This window comes from Heterodontus francisci, chromosome 8, assembly GCF_036365525.1.
Source record: "Heterodontus francisci isolate sHetFra1 chromosome 8, sHetFra1.hap1, whole genome shotgun sequence".
In the NCBI taxonomy this organism is placed as follows: domain Eukaryota; kingdom Metazoa; phylum Chordata; class Chondrichthyes; order Heterodontiformes; family Heterodontidae; genus Heterodontus; species Heterodontus francisci.
In genome coordinates, this window is record NC_090378.1 from 7,031,100 (window position 1) to 7,043,958 (window position 12,859).

Below are 12,859 nucleotides of genomic sequence, written 5' to 3' on the forward strand. Positions count from 1 at the left end.
TTCCATTCAATTGCAGTACCATAGATTTTAAAGCACCACAAACAAAAATTGCACTAGTACTGGAGCTAGCCGAAGGCCGTACAATCCCATTGTCCTACTTTTACTCTGTCTGCTTTCGCATTATTTCTTTTCAAATTCATACCCCTTTTAAATGATGCTATGTAGGTACATTGTCCAAGTCTGTGGCCATTGTCAGGTAGTTTACTGCCTGGGCAGGCTCAGAAAGTTTAAGCTATAGAATTCCACAGTATTTCCAGCCCAGAAACAGGCCATTCGGCCCAACAGTTCCATCCTGGTGTTTATGCTCCACATGAGCCTCCTCCCACCCTCTTCATCTCACCCTATCAACATATCCTTCACTTCTTTCCTTCCTCATGTGTTTATCCATCTTTGCCTTAAATGTATCTCTACTATTCACCTCTACCACTCCTTGTGGTAGCAAGTTCCACATTTTCACTTCTCTCTGAACAAAGAAGTTTCTCCTGAATTCCCCATTGGATTTATTAGTGACTATCTTATACTTAGGACCCCTAGTTTTGAACTCGTCCTTGAGCAGAAACATCTTCTCTACATATACCCTACCAAACTCTTTCATAATCTTAAGACCGCGATCAAGTCACCTTCAGTCTACTCTTTTCGAGAGAAAAGAATCCCGGCCTGTTCAGTCTTTCCTGATAATTATAACCTCAGATCTGGTGTCATCCTTGTGAATCCTTTTTGCATCTTCTCTAGTGCCTCGATATCCTTTTTATAATATGGAGACCAGAACTGTACACAGTACTCCAGGTGTAGTCTAACCAAGGTTTGATACAAGTTTTAACATAACTTCTCTGCTTTTTAATTCTATCTTTCTAGAAATGAAGCCCCAGTGCTTTGTATGCTTTTTTATGGCCTTTTCATGTGCATTGCTACATTTAGTGATCTGTGGATCACTACCCCCTCAGATCCCTCTGCTCCTCGACCCCATTTACACTCTTACTTTCCAAGGACTATGTGGCCTCCTTTTCCTCCTACCAAAATACACCAACTAAATTTGAAACATTTAAGCTAATGAATCATTGATCTGCTAATCTACACACAGCATCATCTCAAAGAATATTGGTCTTAACGGTAACTGTAGCGATCAGGAGGCCCTGTCGTTCAGATAGTTTAGAATGATGATTTATTGATTACATTGTTTTTTTAAAAATAGAATTGTTGTTAAGGCTTTGGTTAAACTCAACTGTTGCTAAAAGCTGGAAAATTAAGCATGCACATTGCTCTTTAGCTCGGATTTTGCAGCGATTAACGTCGGTGAAACTGTCAGCCTTCGCTGTCATTACTCCACTTAAACTGACAGTAACTCTTGGAGTCTGCACATGTGCAGACTAATGCAGAAATCCAGAAGCTGCTGTCTGTGATTCTATGCTTTCCCAGAGCATGCGCTATTGAAGCACCCCCACCTGCCCCCAGGCTGCAATCAATGAGAAATCTATGAATTCATGAGAACGAATTCATTCTTACACTATTAGTCTTGCTGTAAAAACCCTTGAAAAAATTACACCTTGTTGAATGAGGTGTAACTGGGTTTTTAATCATGCACTAAGATCAGAATTACTGCTAAACACCCTGAAAAGTTAACTTTATATTTGTGGAATGTCAAACTTCTCTATTGTGTTTTTAAAAATCCATAGGAACTGAAGGAACTACCAGAGTTTAATGAATATCTCTCTTTTGAAATCATTGAAAAATATCTGTATACATTTGGCAGCTGCCTTTCACACTTCAAACTGGTTGTTTTGTTCCCAAGTCATTTGGGAACGGTCGTATAGTGGTTATGGCACTGGATTAGCTTTGATTAATGATCTAGATGTATGAGTTCAACTTTCATCACAGCAGCTGGGGAATTAATAAAGTAAATTTGAAATAAGAAGCTAGTATCAGTAATGGTGGCCTTTTAACTTCTGGATTGCTATAAAAACCCATCTGGTTCACGAATGGCATTTGAGGAAGGAAAGCTGCCATCCTTACCCAGTCTGGCCTATACTTGATTCCAGACTCACAGCAATGTGGTTGACTCTTACCTGCCCTCTGAAATGGCCTCGCAAGACACTCAGTTATATTCAATAAGGCTGCTCACCACCATCTTCCCAAGGGAAATTAGGGATGGGCAATAAATGCTGGCCTGGCCAGCGATGCCCACATCTCTTGAATGAATTTTTTGAAAGCATTCTTGACTTTTAAAAGCAAGCCCATGAAGTGTAAATGTACTCTGTACAACTCGTTTTATTCTAGAACAAATAGAACTGGTGAAAAGGTAATATCCTCAAAAAGGCAATTTTAGTTTTTTTAAAATCTTGCTTGTTGCTATTGCAAAATCTGGTTCCGAAGAGGAAGTAATTGTAATTATTTCAACCCTTAATTCAAGGGTAAGGTGCATTCAGCCATTCTGTAATATCTTTGCAGTTTTATTGAGTTAATAGTCATTCCGATTTAAATTGGAAAAAACATTTGGTTTTAGCCAAGAAATGTGTACAGGATACATTGTTTACCATCAAAGATAAATTAAGTATGTAAAAAAATGTATTTTAAGTGTTATTTACAGAAAGCTGTTATCAAAACGTTATTTACTGTTATTTCCACGTTATGACCAAATAAAGCTCAATAATAGTAGTACACTTGCATATGGTCAGTGTTCCTTTAGGAATGGAAACTCATACATCACAACAATGAGCTCAGTTAAATATACATTTATGAAAAGAATAATTTACAGATCTAATTCCAAACCAAAATGCTCAGTCGGATTGAAGAGAGAAAAGAGAGTTGTTGCATTAAATTAGCTCTTTGGATCTGACACTTTTCCATCTCAATCAACAACCTGAACAACCACTTTGATCAGGTGAGATGAGAGTGACTGCCCTTGACATCAAGGCAGCATTTGACTGAGTATAGCATCAAGAAGCCCTAGCAAAACTGAGGTCAATGGGAATCAGGGGGAAAACTCTCTACTGGTTGGAGTGAAAACTAGCGCAAAGGAAGATGGTTGTGTTTGTTGGAGCAAATCATCTCAGTCCCAGGACATCACTGCAGGAGTTCCGTAGGGTAGTGTCCTAGGCCCAACCATCTTCAGCTGCTTCATCAATGACCTTCCATCCATCATAAGGTCAGAAGTGGAGATGTTTGCTGATGATTGCACAATGTTCAGCACCATTCACAACTGCTCAGATATTGAAGCAGTCTATGCCCACATGCAGTAAGTCTTGGACAACATTCAGGCTTGGGTTGATCAGTGGCAAGTAATGTTCGAGCCACACAAGTGCCAGGCAATGACCATCTCCAACAAGAGAGAATCAAACCATATCCCCTTGTCGTTCAATGGCATTACCATCGCTGAATCCCCCACTATCAACATCCTGGGGTTACTATTGACCAGAAACTGAACTAGAGCAGCCATATAAATACCAAGGCTACAAAAGCAGGTCAGAGGCTAGGAATTCTCACATTCACATTCACATTCTTGACACTCTCCGGATAAAGCAGTTTCTCCTGAATTCCCTGTTGGATTTATTATGATCTTACGGGCGGCACAGTGGCGCAGTGGTTAGCACTGCAGCCTCACAGCTCCAGCGACCCAGGTACAATTCTAGGTGCTGCCTGTGTGGAGTTTGCAAGTTCTCCCTGTGTCTGCGTGGGTTTCCTCCGGGTGCTCCAGTTTCCTCCCACATGCCAAAGACTTGCAGGTTGATAGGTAAATTGGCCATTATAAATTGCCCTTAGTATAGGTAGGTGGTCGGGAAATATAGGGACATGTGGGGATGTGGTAGGAATATGGAATTAGTGTAGGATTTGTATAAATGGGTGGTTGATGGTCGGCACAGACTCGGTGGGCCGAAGGGCCCGTTTCAGTGCTGTATTTCTAAAACTAAAACTAAAACCTATAATCATGGCCCCCAGTTTTGGACTCCCCCATGATTGGAAACATCTTCTTTACATCTATCCTACTAAATCTCTTCATAACAACTCTATCAGATCACCCCTCAGTCAGGAGTGTGATGGAATACTCTCCACTTGCCTCGATGGGTGCAACTCCAACAACACTCAAGAAGCTCAACACCATCTAGAACTAAGCAGCCCACTTGATTGGCACCCCATCCACCACCTTAAACATTCAGTCCCTTCACCACCGACGTACAGCAGCAGCGGTGTGTACCATCTACAAGATGCAATGCACCAAGGCTCCTTAGACAGCACCTTCCAAACCCACGACCTCTACCAACTAGAAGGACAAAGGTAGCAGATGCATGGGAACACCATCACCTGCAAGTTCTCCTCCAAGCCACACACCATCCTGACTTGGAACTATATCGCCGTTCCTTCCCTGTCACTGGGTCACAATCCTGGAACTCCCTTCCTAACAGCACTGTGGGGTGTACCTACCCCACATGGACTGCAGCGGCTCAAGAAGGCAGATCACCACCACCTTCTCAAGGGCAATTAGGGATGGGTAATACATGCCGACTAGAATTTTGACCCAGCAACAGTGAAGGAACAGCAATATAGTTCCAAGTCAGGATGGTGTGTAACTAGGAGAGGAACTTGTAGGAGGTGATGTTCCCATGCACCTGCTGCCCTTGTCCTTCTAGGTGGCACTGGTCGCGGGTTTGGGAGATCATGATTCAGAGATGTGCATTACTCATGTTTCCCAGCAGCTCAAAAGTGTATGCAAGAGAAAAGCTTACAGTCAGCTGGAGCATATAGACTATATGTTTATTGTGCAACTAAGTGAGTTATGCATGTATAATAGTACAGTATTTAGTAGAAGGAAATACAGCATTAAAGATATTTCTTGTGACAACTGAACAAAGGAGCTTTTGATCAAACTGCTTTGATGCTCTTCAGAGCTTCATATAAATTGGCAGTCAATTAAGATATTGCAATCAATGGATTATGGAGAACAGAAATATCTATTAAATAAAATAAAAAAATACTACAACGCAGTTTGACGTATTTAAACATGGGGCAGTTTGTAAGTAAGGTCGAGCAAAACCATTAGGCAGAATAACTTTTCCTGCTGTTCTATTAGCATGAGGGTACCATAACCTGCCATAATGATTATTATGCAAATGGCATGAGCTAAAGGAGATATTGCTCTTGGTTGGGGAGAATGGTGTGGGGGGAGTGCGGCATAACTTTAAAATTAGGGCATTAGAGCCAGGCCCTTCAGGGGTGATGTCAGGAAGCACTTCTTCACACAAAGTGGAGTGAAAATCTGGAACTCTCTTCCCTAAAAGCTGTTGAGGCTGGGGTTAATTGAAAAATTCAAAATTGGGATCAATAGATTTCTGTTGGGTAAGAGGATTAAGAGTTACAGAACCAAGATGAGTAAATGGAGTTTGAATGGAGACAGAAAATAGTGAGTCATGGTGAATGGTTGTTTTTCAGACTGGAGGATGGTAGACAGTGGTGTTCCCCAAGGGTCAGTGCTCGGACCACTGCTTTTTTTGCGATGTATAAATGACTTGGATCATGAAATACAGAATAAAATTTCATAATTTGCTGATACCAAACTTGGAGGAATGGCAAACAGTGAGAATGATATGAACTGCCTGCAGTTGTTAAATCTCCTCTGCACCCTCTCTAGGACCCTCACATCCTTCCGAAAGTGTGGTGACCAGAACTGGATGCAATTCTGCAGTTGGGGCCTAACCAGAGCTTTATAAAGGTTTAACATAACTTCCCTGCTTACTCAATGCCTCTGTGGGCAGAAAAGTGGCAGATGTAATTTAAGACAGAGAAATGTGAGGTCGGGCATTTTGGCAAAAGGAATAGGGAGAGGCAATATAGATTTAATGGCACAGTTCTAAAGAGTGTGCAGGAACAGAGGGAACTGGAGGGTTCATGTACATCGATCTTTGAAGGTGACGGGACGTATTGAGAGAGTGGTTAGTAAAGCATATGGGATTTATGAGCTTCATAAATAGAGGCATCGAGTACAAAAGCAGGGAATTTATGCCGAACCTTTATAAAGCTCTGGTTAGGTCCCAACTGCAGAACAGCATCCAGTTCTGGTCACCAGACTTTAGGAAGGATGTGAGGGTCCAAGAGAAGGTGCAGAAGAGAGTTACCAGAATGGTTCCAGGGATGGGGGATTTTAGTTACAAGGTTAGGTTGGAGAAGCTGGGGTTGTTCTCCCTGGAGCAAAGGAGATTGAGGGGTGATTTGATAGAGGTGTACAAGATTATGATAAGTTTGAATAGGGTTACACAAAGAAAATCAGTTCCCATTAGCTGATGGAAGAAGGATTAGGGGACACAGATTTGGGCAAGAGATGCAGGGGGAATGTAAGGAAGAACGATTTTTCATGGCGGGTGCTAATGGCCTGGAACTTGATACTCACAAGGGTGGTGGAAATGGAGGCGATCAATGATTTCAAAAGGAAATTTCATGGGCACTTGAGGGAAATAAACTTACAGGGCTATGAGGATAGAGCAGGGGAATGGGACTGATTGCGTTGCTCTACTGAGAGCTAGCATGGACTTGATGGGCCGAATGGCTGCCTTCTGTGCCATTATGACAAGGTTAACAGAACGCTGAACTCTATAGCCAAATCAGAGGAAGTCAAACTTTATAATGTTATGGTCGGAACCCAAAGAAACTGGAAATAAAAACCTGGTACCAGTGAAAACTGGCCATGAAGCTGTTGGATTTCCGTAAAAACCCAATTGCTTCACTAACTTCCTTTAGCGTAGAAACCTGCTGTCCTTACCCGGTCTGGGCCTATATATGACTCCAGTCCCACAACAATACCATTGACTCTTAACTGACTTCTCAAGTGTCCGAGTTACTGGAAAGCAAGCACAAATATAACCAGATGGATGAATTGATTAAAACCGAGGCATTGAATCAGGAGACAACAAAGTCACACCCAGCCCAGTCAACCCCGCAAAGTCCAGTCTTCCTCTCCTTTAAGAGTCTCCTTAAAACCTACCTCTTTGACCAAGCTTTTGCTCACTGTTCGAGTATCTCACTATATGGCTCAGTGTCAAATTTTGTTTGATAATCGCTCCTGTGAAGCACCTTGGGGCATTTTACAAGGTTGAAGCTGGTATATAAATGCACATTGCTGTCATTGTTGTTATTGACCAGTGATACCTATATCCCAAAGAATTATTTTTAAAAAACACTGCATGTTCTGGTTACTGAGGTACAAGAGAGAGATTTGAACATCGGAGACAGTGCAGTGATTCCTCATTTTAAAGCTCTGAGCTGTGAAGAATGAGGTGATGCATTTTGGGAGGACTAACAAGGCAAGGGAATATACAATGATGGTAGGACCCTAGGAAGTACAGAGGGTCAGAGGGACCTTGGTGTACTTGTCCATAGATCACTGAAGGCAGCAGCACAGGTAGATAAGGTGGTTAGGAAGGCATATGGGATACTTGCCTTTATTAGCCGAGGCATAGAATATAAGAACAGGGAGGTTATGATGGAGCTGTATAAAACACCAGTTAGGCCACAGCTGGAGTACTGTGTACAGTTCTGGTCACCACACTTTAGGAAGGATGTGATTGCACTGGAGAGGGTGCAGAGGAGATTCACCAGGATGTTGCCCGGGCTGGAGCATTTCAGCTATGAAGAGAGACTGGATAGGCTAGGGTTGTTTTCCTTAGAGCAGAGAAGGCTGAGGGGAGATATGATTGAGGTATACAAAATTATGAGGGGCATAGATAGGATAGATAGGAAGAAACTTTTCCCTGAGCAGAGGGATCAATAACCAGGGGCATAGATTTAAGGTAAGGGGCAGGAGATTTAAAGGGGATTTGAGAAAAATAATTATCACCCAGAGGGTGGTTACAATCTGGAAAACACTGCCTGAAGAGGTGGTAGAGGCAGGAACCCTCACAACATTTAAGAAGTATTTAGATGAGCACTTGAAACGCCACCGCATACAAGGGTAGGGGCCAAGTGCTGTAAAATGGGATTAGAATAGATAGGTGCTTGATGGCCAGCACAGACACAATGGGCCGAAGGGCCTGTTTCTGTGCTGTATATCTCTATGGCTCCATGACTCTGTAACACAAGAAATAGGAGCAGAAGTAGACCATATGGCCCATCGAGCCTGCTCTGCCACTCAATACAATCATGGCTGATCTTGGGCTTCAATTCCACTTTCCCGCCCGCTCCACATATCCCTCGATTCCCTGCGCGACCAAAAATCTATCTATCCCAGCCTTAAATGTATTCAATGATGGAGCATTGACAACCCTCTGGGATAGAGAATTCCAAAGATTCACAACCCTTTGAGTGAAGAAATTTCTCCTCATCTCAGTCCTGAATGATTTGCCCCTTATCCTGAGACTATGTCTCCGTGTTCTAGATTCTCTGACCAGTGGGAACAATCTCTCAGCTTCCACCCTATCCCTTTCAGAATCTTGTATAAAAAAAAACAAAGAACAAAGAAAATTACAGCACAGGAACAGGCCCTTCGGCCCTCCAAGCCTGCGCCGATCCAGATCCTCTATCTAATCCTGTCACCTATTTTCCAAGGGTCTGTATCTCTTTGCTTCCTGCCCATTCATGTATCTGTCTAGATACATCTTAAAAGACGCTATCGTGCCCGCGTCTACCACCTCCGCTGGCAACGCGTTCCAGGCACCCACCACCCTCTGTGTAAAGAACTTTCCACGCATATCCCCCCTAAACTTTTCCCCTCTCACTTTGAACTCGTGACCCCTAGTAATTGAATCCCCCACTCTGGGAAAAAGCTTCTTGCTATCCACCCTGTCAATACCTCTCATGATTTTGTATACCTCAATCAGGTCCCCCCTCAACCTCTCCTCATAGCTAGTGCCCTCCATACCAGGCAACATCCTGGTGAACCTCCTCTGCACCCTCTCCAAAGCATCCACATCCTTTTGGTAATGTGGCGATCAGGACTGCACGCAGTATTCCAAGTGTGGCCGAACCAAAGTCTTATACAACTGTAACATGACCTGCCAACTCTTGTACTCAATACCCCGTCCGATGAAGGAAAGCATGCCGTATGCCTTCTTGACCACTCTATTTACCTGCGTTGCCACCTTCAGGGAACAATGGACCTGAACACCCAAATCTCTCTGCACATCAATTTTCCCCAGGACTTTTCCATTTACTGTATAGTTCACTCTTGAATTGGATCTTCCAAAATGCATCACCTCGCATTTGCCCTGATTGAACTCCATCTGCCATTTGTCTGCCCAACTCTCCAATCTATCTATATTCTGCTGTATTCTCTGACAGTCCCCTTCACTATCTGCTACTCCACCAATCTTAGTGTCGTCTGCAAACTTGCTAATCAGACCACCTATACTTTCCTCCAAATCATTTATGTATATCACAAACAACAGTGGTTCCAGCACGGATCCCTATGGAACACCACTGGTCACACGTCTCCATTTTGAGAAACTCCCTTCCACTACAACTCTCTGTCTCCTGTTGCCCAGCCAGTTCTTTATCCATCTAGCTAGTACACCCTGGACCCCATGCGACTTCACTTTCTCCATCAACCTACCATGGGGAACCTTATCAAACACCTTACTGAAGTCCATGTAAATGATATCTACAGCCCTTCCCTCATCAATCAACTTTGTCACTTCCTCAAAGAATTCTATTAAGTTGGTAAGACATGACCTTCCCTGCACAAAACCATGTTGCCTATCACTGATAAGCCCATTTTCTTCCAAATGGGAATAGATCCTATCCCTCAGTATCTTCTCCAGCAGCTTCCCTACCACTGACGTCAGGCTCACCGGTCTATAATTACCTGGATTATCCCTGCTACCCTTCTTAAACAAGGGGACAACATTAGCAATTCTCCAGTCCTCCGGGACCTCACCCGTGTTTAAGGATGCTGCAAAGATATCTGTTAAGGCCCCAGCTATTTCCTCTCTCGCTTCCCTCAGTAACCTGGCTAGATCCCATCCGGACCTGGGGACTTGTCCACCTTAATGCCTTTTAGAATACCCAACACTTCCTCCCTCCTTATGCCGACTTGACCTAGAGTAATCAAACATCTATCCCTAACCTCAACATCCGTCATGTCCCTCTCCTCGGTGAATACCGATGCAAAGTACTCGTTTAGAATCTCACCCATTTTCTCTGACTCCACGCATAATTTTCTTCCTTTGTCCTTGAGTGGGCCAATCCTTTCTCTAGTTACCCTCTTGCTCCTTATATATGAATAAAAGGCTTTGGGATTTTCCTTAACCCTGTTTGCTAAAGATATTTCATGACCCCTTTTAGCCCCCTTAATTCCTCGTTTCAGATTGGTCCTACATTCCCGATATCCTTCCAAAGCTTCGTCTTTCTTCAGCCGCCTGGACCTTATGTATGCTTCCTTTTTCCTCTTAGCTAGTTTCACAATTTCACCTGTCATCCATGGTTCCCTAATCTTGCCATTTCTATCCCTCATTTTCACAGGAACATGTCTCTCCTGCACGCTAATCAACCTCTCTTTAAAAGCCTCCCACATATCAAATGTGGATTTATCTTCAAACAGCTGCTCCCAATCTACATTCCCCAGCTCCTGCCGAATTTTGGTATAGTTGGCCTTCCCCCAATTTAGCACTCTTCCTTTAGGACCACTCTCGTCTTTGTCCATGAGTATTCTAAAACTTACGGAATTGTGATCACTATTCCCAAAGTAGTCCCCTACTGAAACTTCAACCACCTGGCCCGGCTCATTCCCCAATAGCAGGTCCAGTATGGCCCCTTCCCGAGTTGGACAATTTACATACTGCTCTAGAAAACCCTCCTGGATGCTCCTTACAAAGTCTGCTCCATCTAGACCTCTAACACTAAGTGAATCCCAGTCAATGTTGGGAAAATTAAAATCTCCTATCACCACCACCCTGTTGCTCCTACATCTTTCCATAATCTGTTTACATATTTGTACCTCTATCTCACGCTCGCTGTTGGGAGGCCTGTAGTACAGCCCCAACATTGTTACCGCACCCTTCCTATTTCTGAGTTCTGCCCATATTGCCTCACTGCTCGAGTCCTCCATAGTGCCCTCCTTCAGCACAGCTGTGATATCCTCTTTGACTAGTAATGCAACTCCTCCACCCCTTTTACCTCCCTCTCTATCCCGCCTGAAGCATCGATATCCTGGGATATTTAGTTGCCAATCGTGCCCTTCCCTCAACCAAGTCTCAGTAACAGCAATAACATCATACACCCAGGTACTAATCCAAGCCCTAAGTTCATCTGCCTTACCTACTACACTTCTTGCATTAAAACAAATGCACCTCAGACCACCAGTCCCTTTGCGTTCATCATCTGCTCCCTGCCTACTCTTCCCCTTAGTCACATTGACTTGATTATCTAGTTCCTTACAGGCTTTAGTTACTACCTCCTTACTGTCCACTGACCTCCTCATTTGGTTTCCATCCCCCTGCCACATTAGCTTAAACCCTCCCCAACAGCGTTAGCAAAAGCACCCCCAAGGACATTGGTTCCAGTCCGGCCCAGTTGTAGACCGTCCAATTTGTAATAGTCCCACCTCCCCGAGAACCGGTCCCAATGTCCCAAAAATCTGAACCCCTCCCTCCTGCACCATCTCTCAAGCCACGCATTCATCCTGACTATTCTTTCATTTCTACTCTGACTATCACGTGGCACTGGTAGCAATCCTGAGATTACTACCTCTGAGGTCCTACTTTTTAACTTGGCTCCTAACTCCCTAAATTCTGCTTGTAGGACCTCATCCCGTTTTTTACCTATATCATTGGTGCCTATGTGCACAACGACAACTGGCTGTTCACCCTCCCCCTTCAGAATGTTCTGCAGCCGATCTGAGACATCCCTGACCCGTGCACCTGGGAGGCAACATACCATTCGGGAGTCTCGTTTTTGACCACAGAACTGCTTATCTACTCCCCTTACAATCGAATCCCCTATGACTATAGCCCTTACACTCTTTTTCCCGCCCTTCCGAACAGCAGAGCCAGCCACGGTGCCATGAACCTGGCTACTGCTGCCTTCCCCTGGTGAGCCATCTCCCCCAACAGTATCCAAAACGGTATACCTGTTTTGGAGGGAGATGACCGCAGGGGAAACCTGCGCTGCCTTCCTGCTCTTTCTCTGCCTTTTGGTCACCCATTTCCTTTCTCCCTCAGCAATCCTAATCTGCGGTGTGACCAATTCGCTAAACGTGCTATCCACGACCTCCTCAGCATCGCGCATGCTCCAAAGTGAGTCCATCCGCAGCTCCAGAGCTGCTATTAGATCCCCTCTCATTCTTCTAAGCTGCACAGAATATAGGCCCAATCAATCAGCCTCTCATCATAGGACAACCCCTTCATCCCAGAAACCAATTTAGTAAATCATAGTTGTAAATCATCGTAAATAGTAATTTAGTAAGTGGTGCATTCTGTCGTCCAGTCTCTAATACAGGTAATAACTATGTTAGACTGTTAATCACTGCCTGAGATGTGTCTATGGTTTATCTGAAAAATTTATAAACTCGTCCTTACCTGGATCTCAATAAAGTCAATTCACAATAAAGCTTTTGCTGCCAAATCTGTTCCTGCCTTAGAAGGGGGCATTAAACCCCCACTATCTTATCTAATCTTACAGCACAATTTTAAAGCATGTGCAAGAATAGAAGGGCCTGGGGGTGCATGTGTAGCGATCTTTGAAGGTGGCAGGGCATATTGAGAGAGTGGTTAGCAAAGCATATGGGATCTTGGGCTTCATAAATAGAGGCATTCTGTACAAAAGCAGGGAGGTTATGCTGAACCTTTATAATTGGTATAACCTTGGTTAGGCCCCAATTGGAGTATTGTGTCCAGTTCTGGTCACCACATTTTAGGAAGGATGTGAGGGTCCTTGAGAGGTTGCA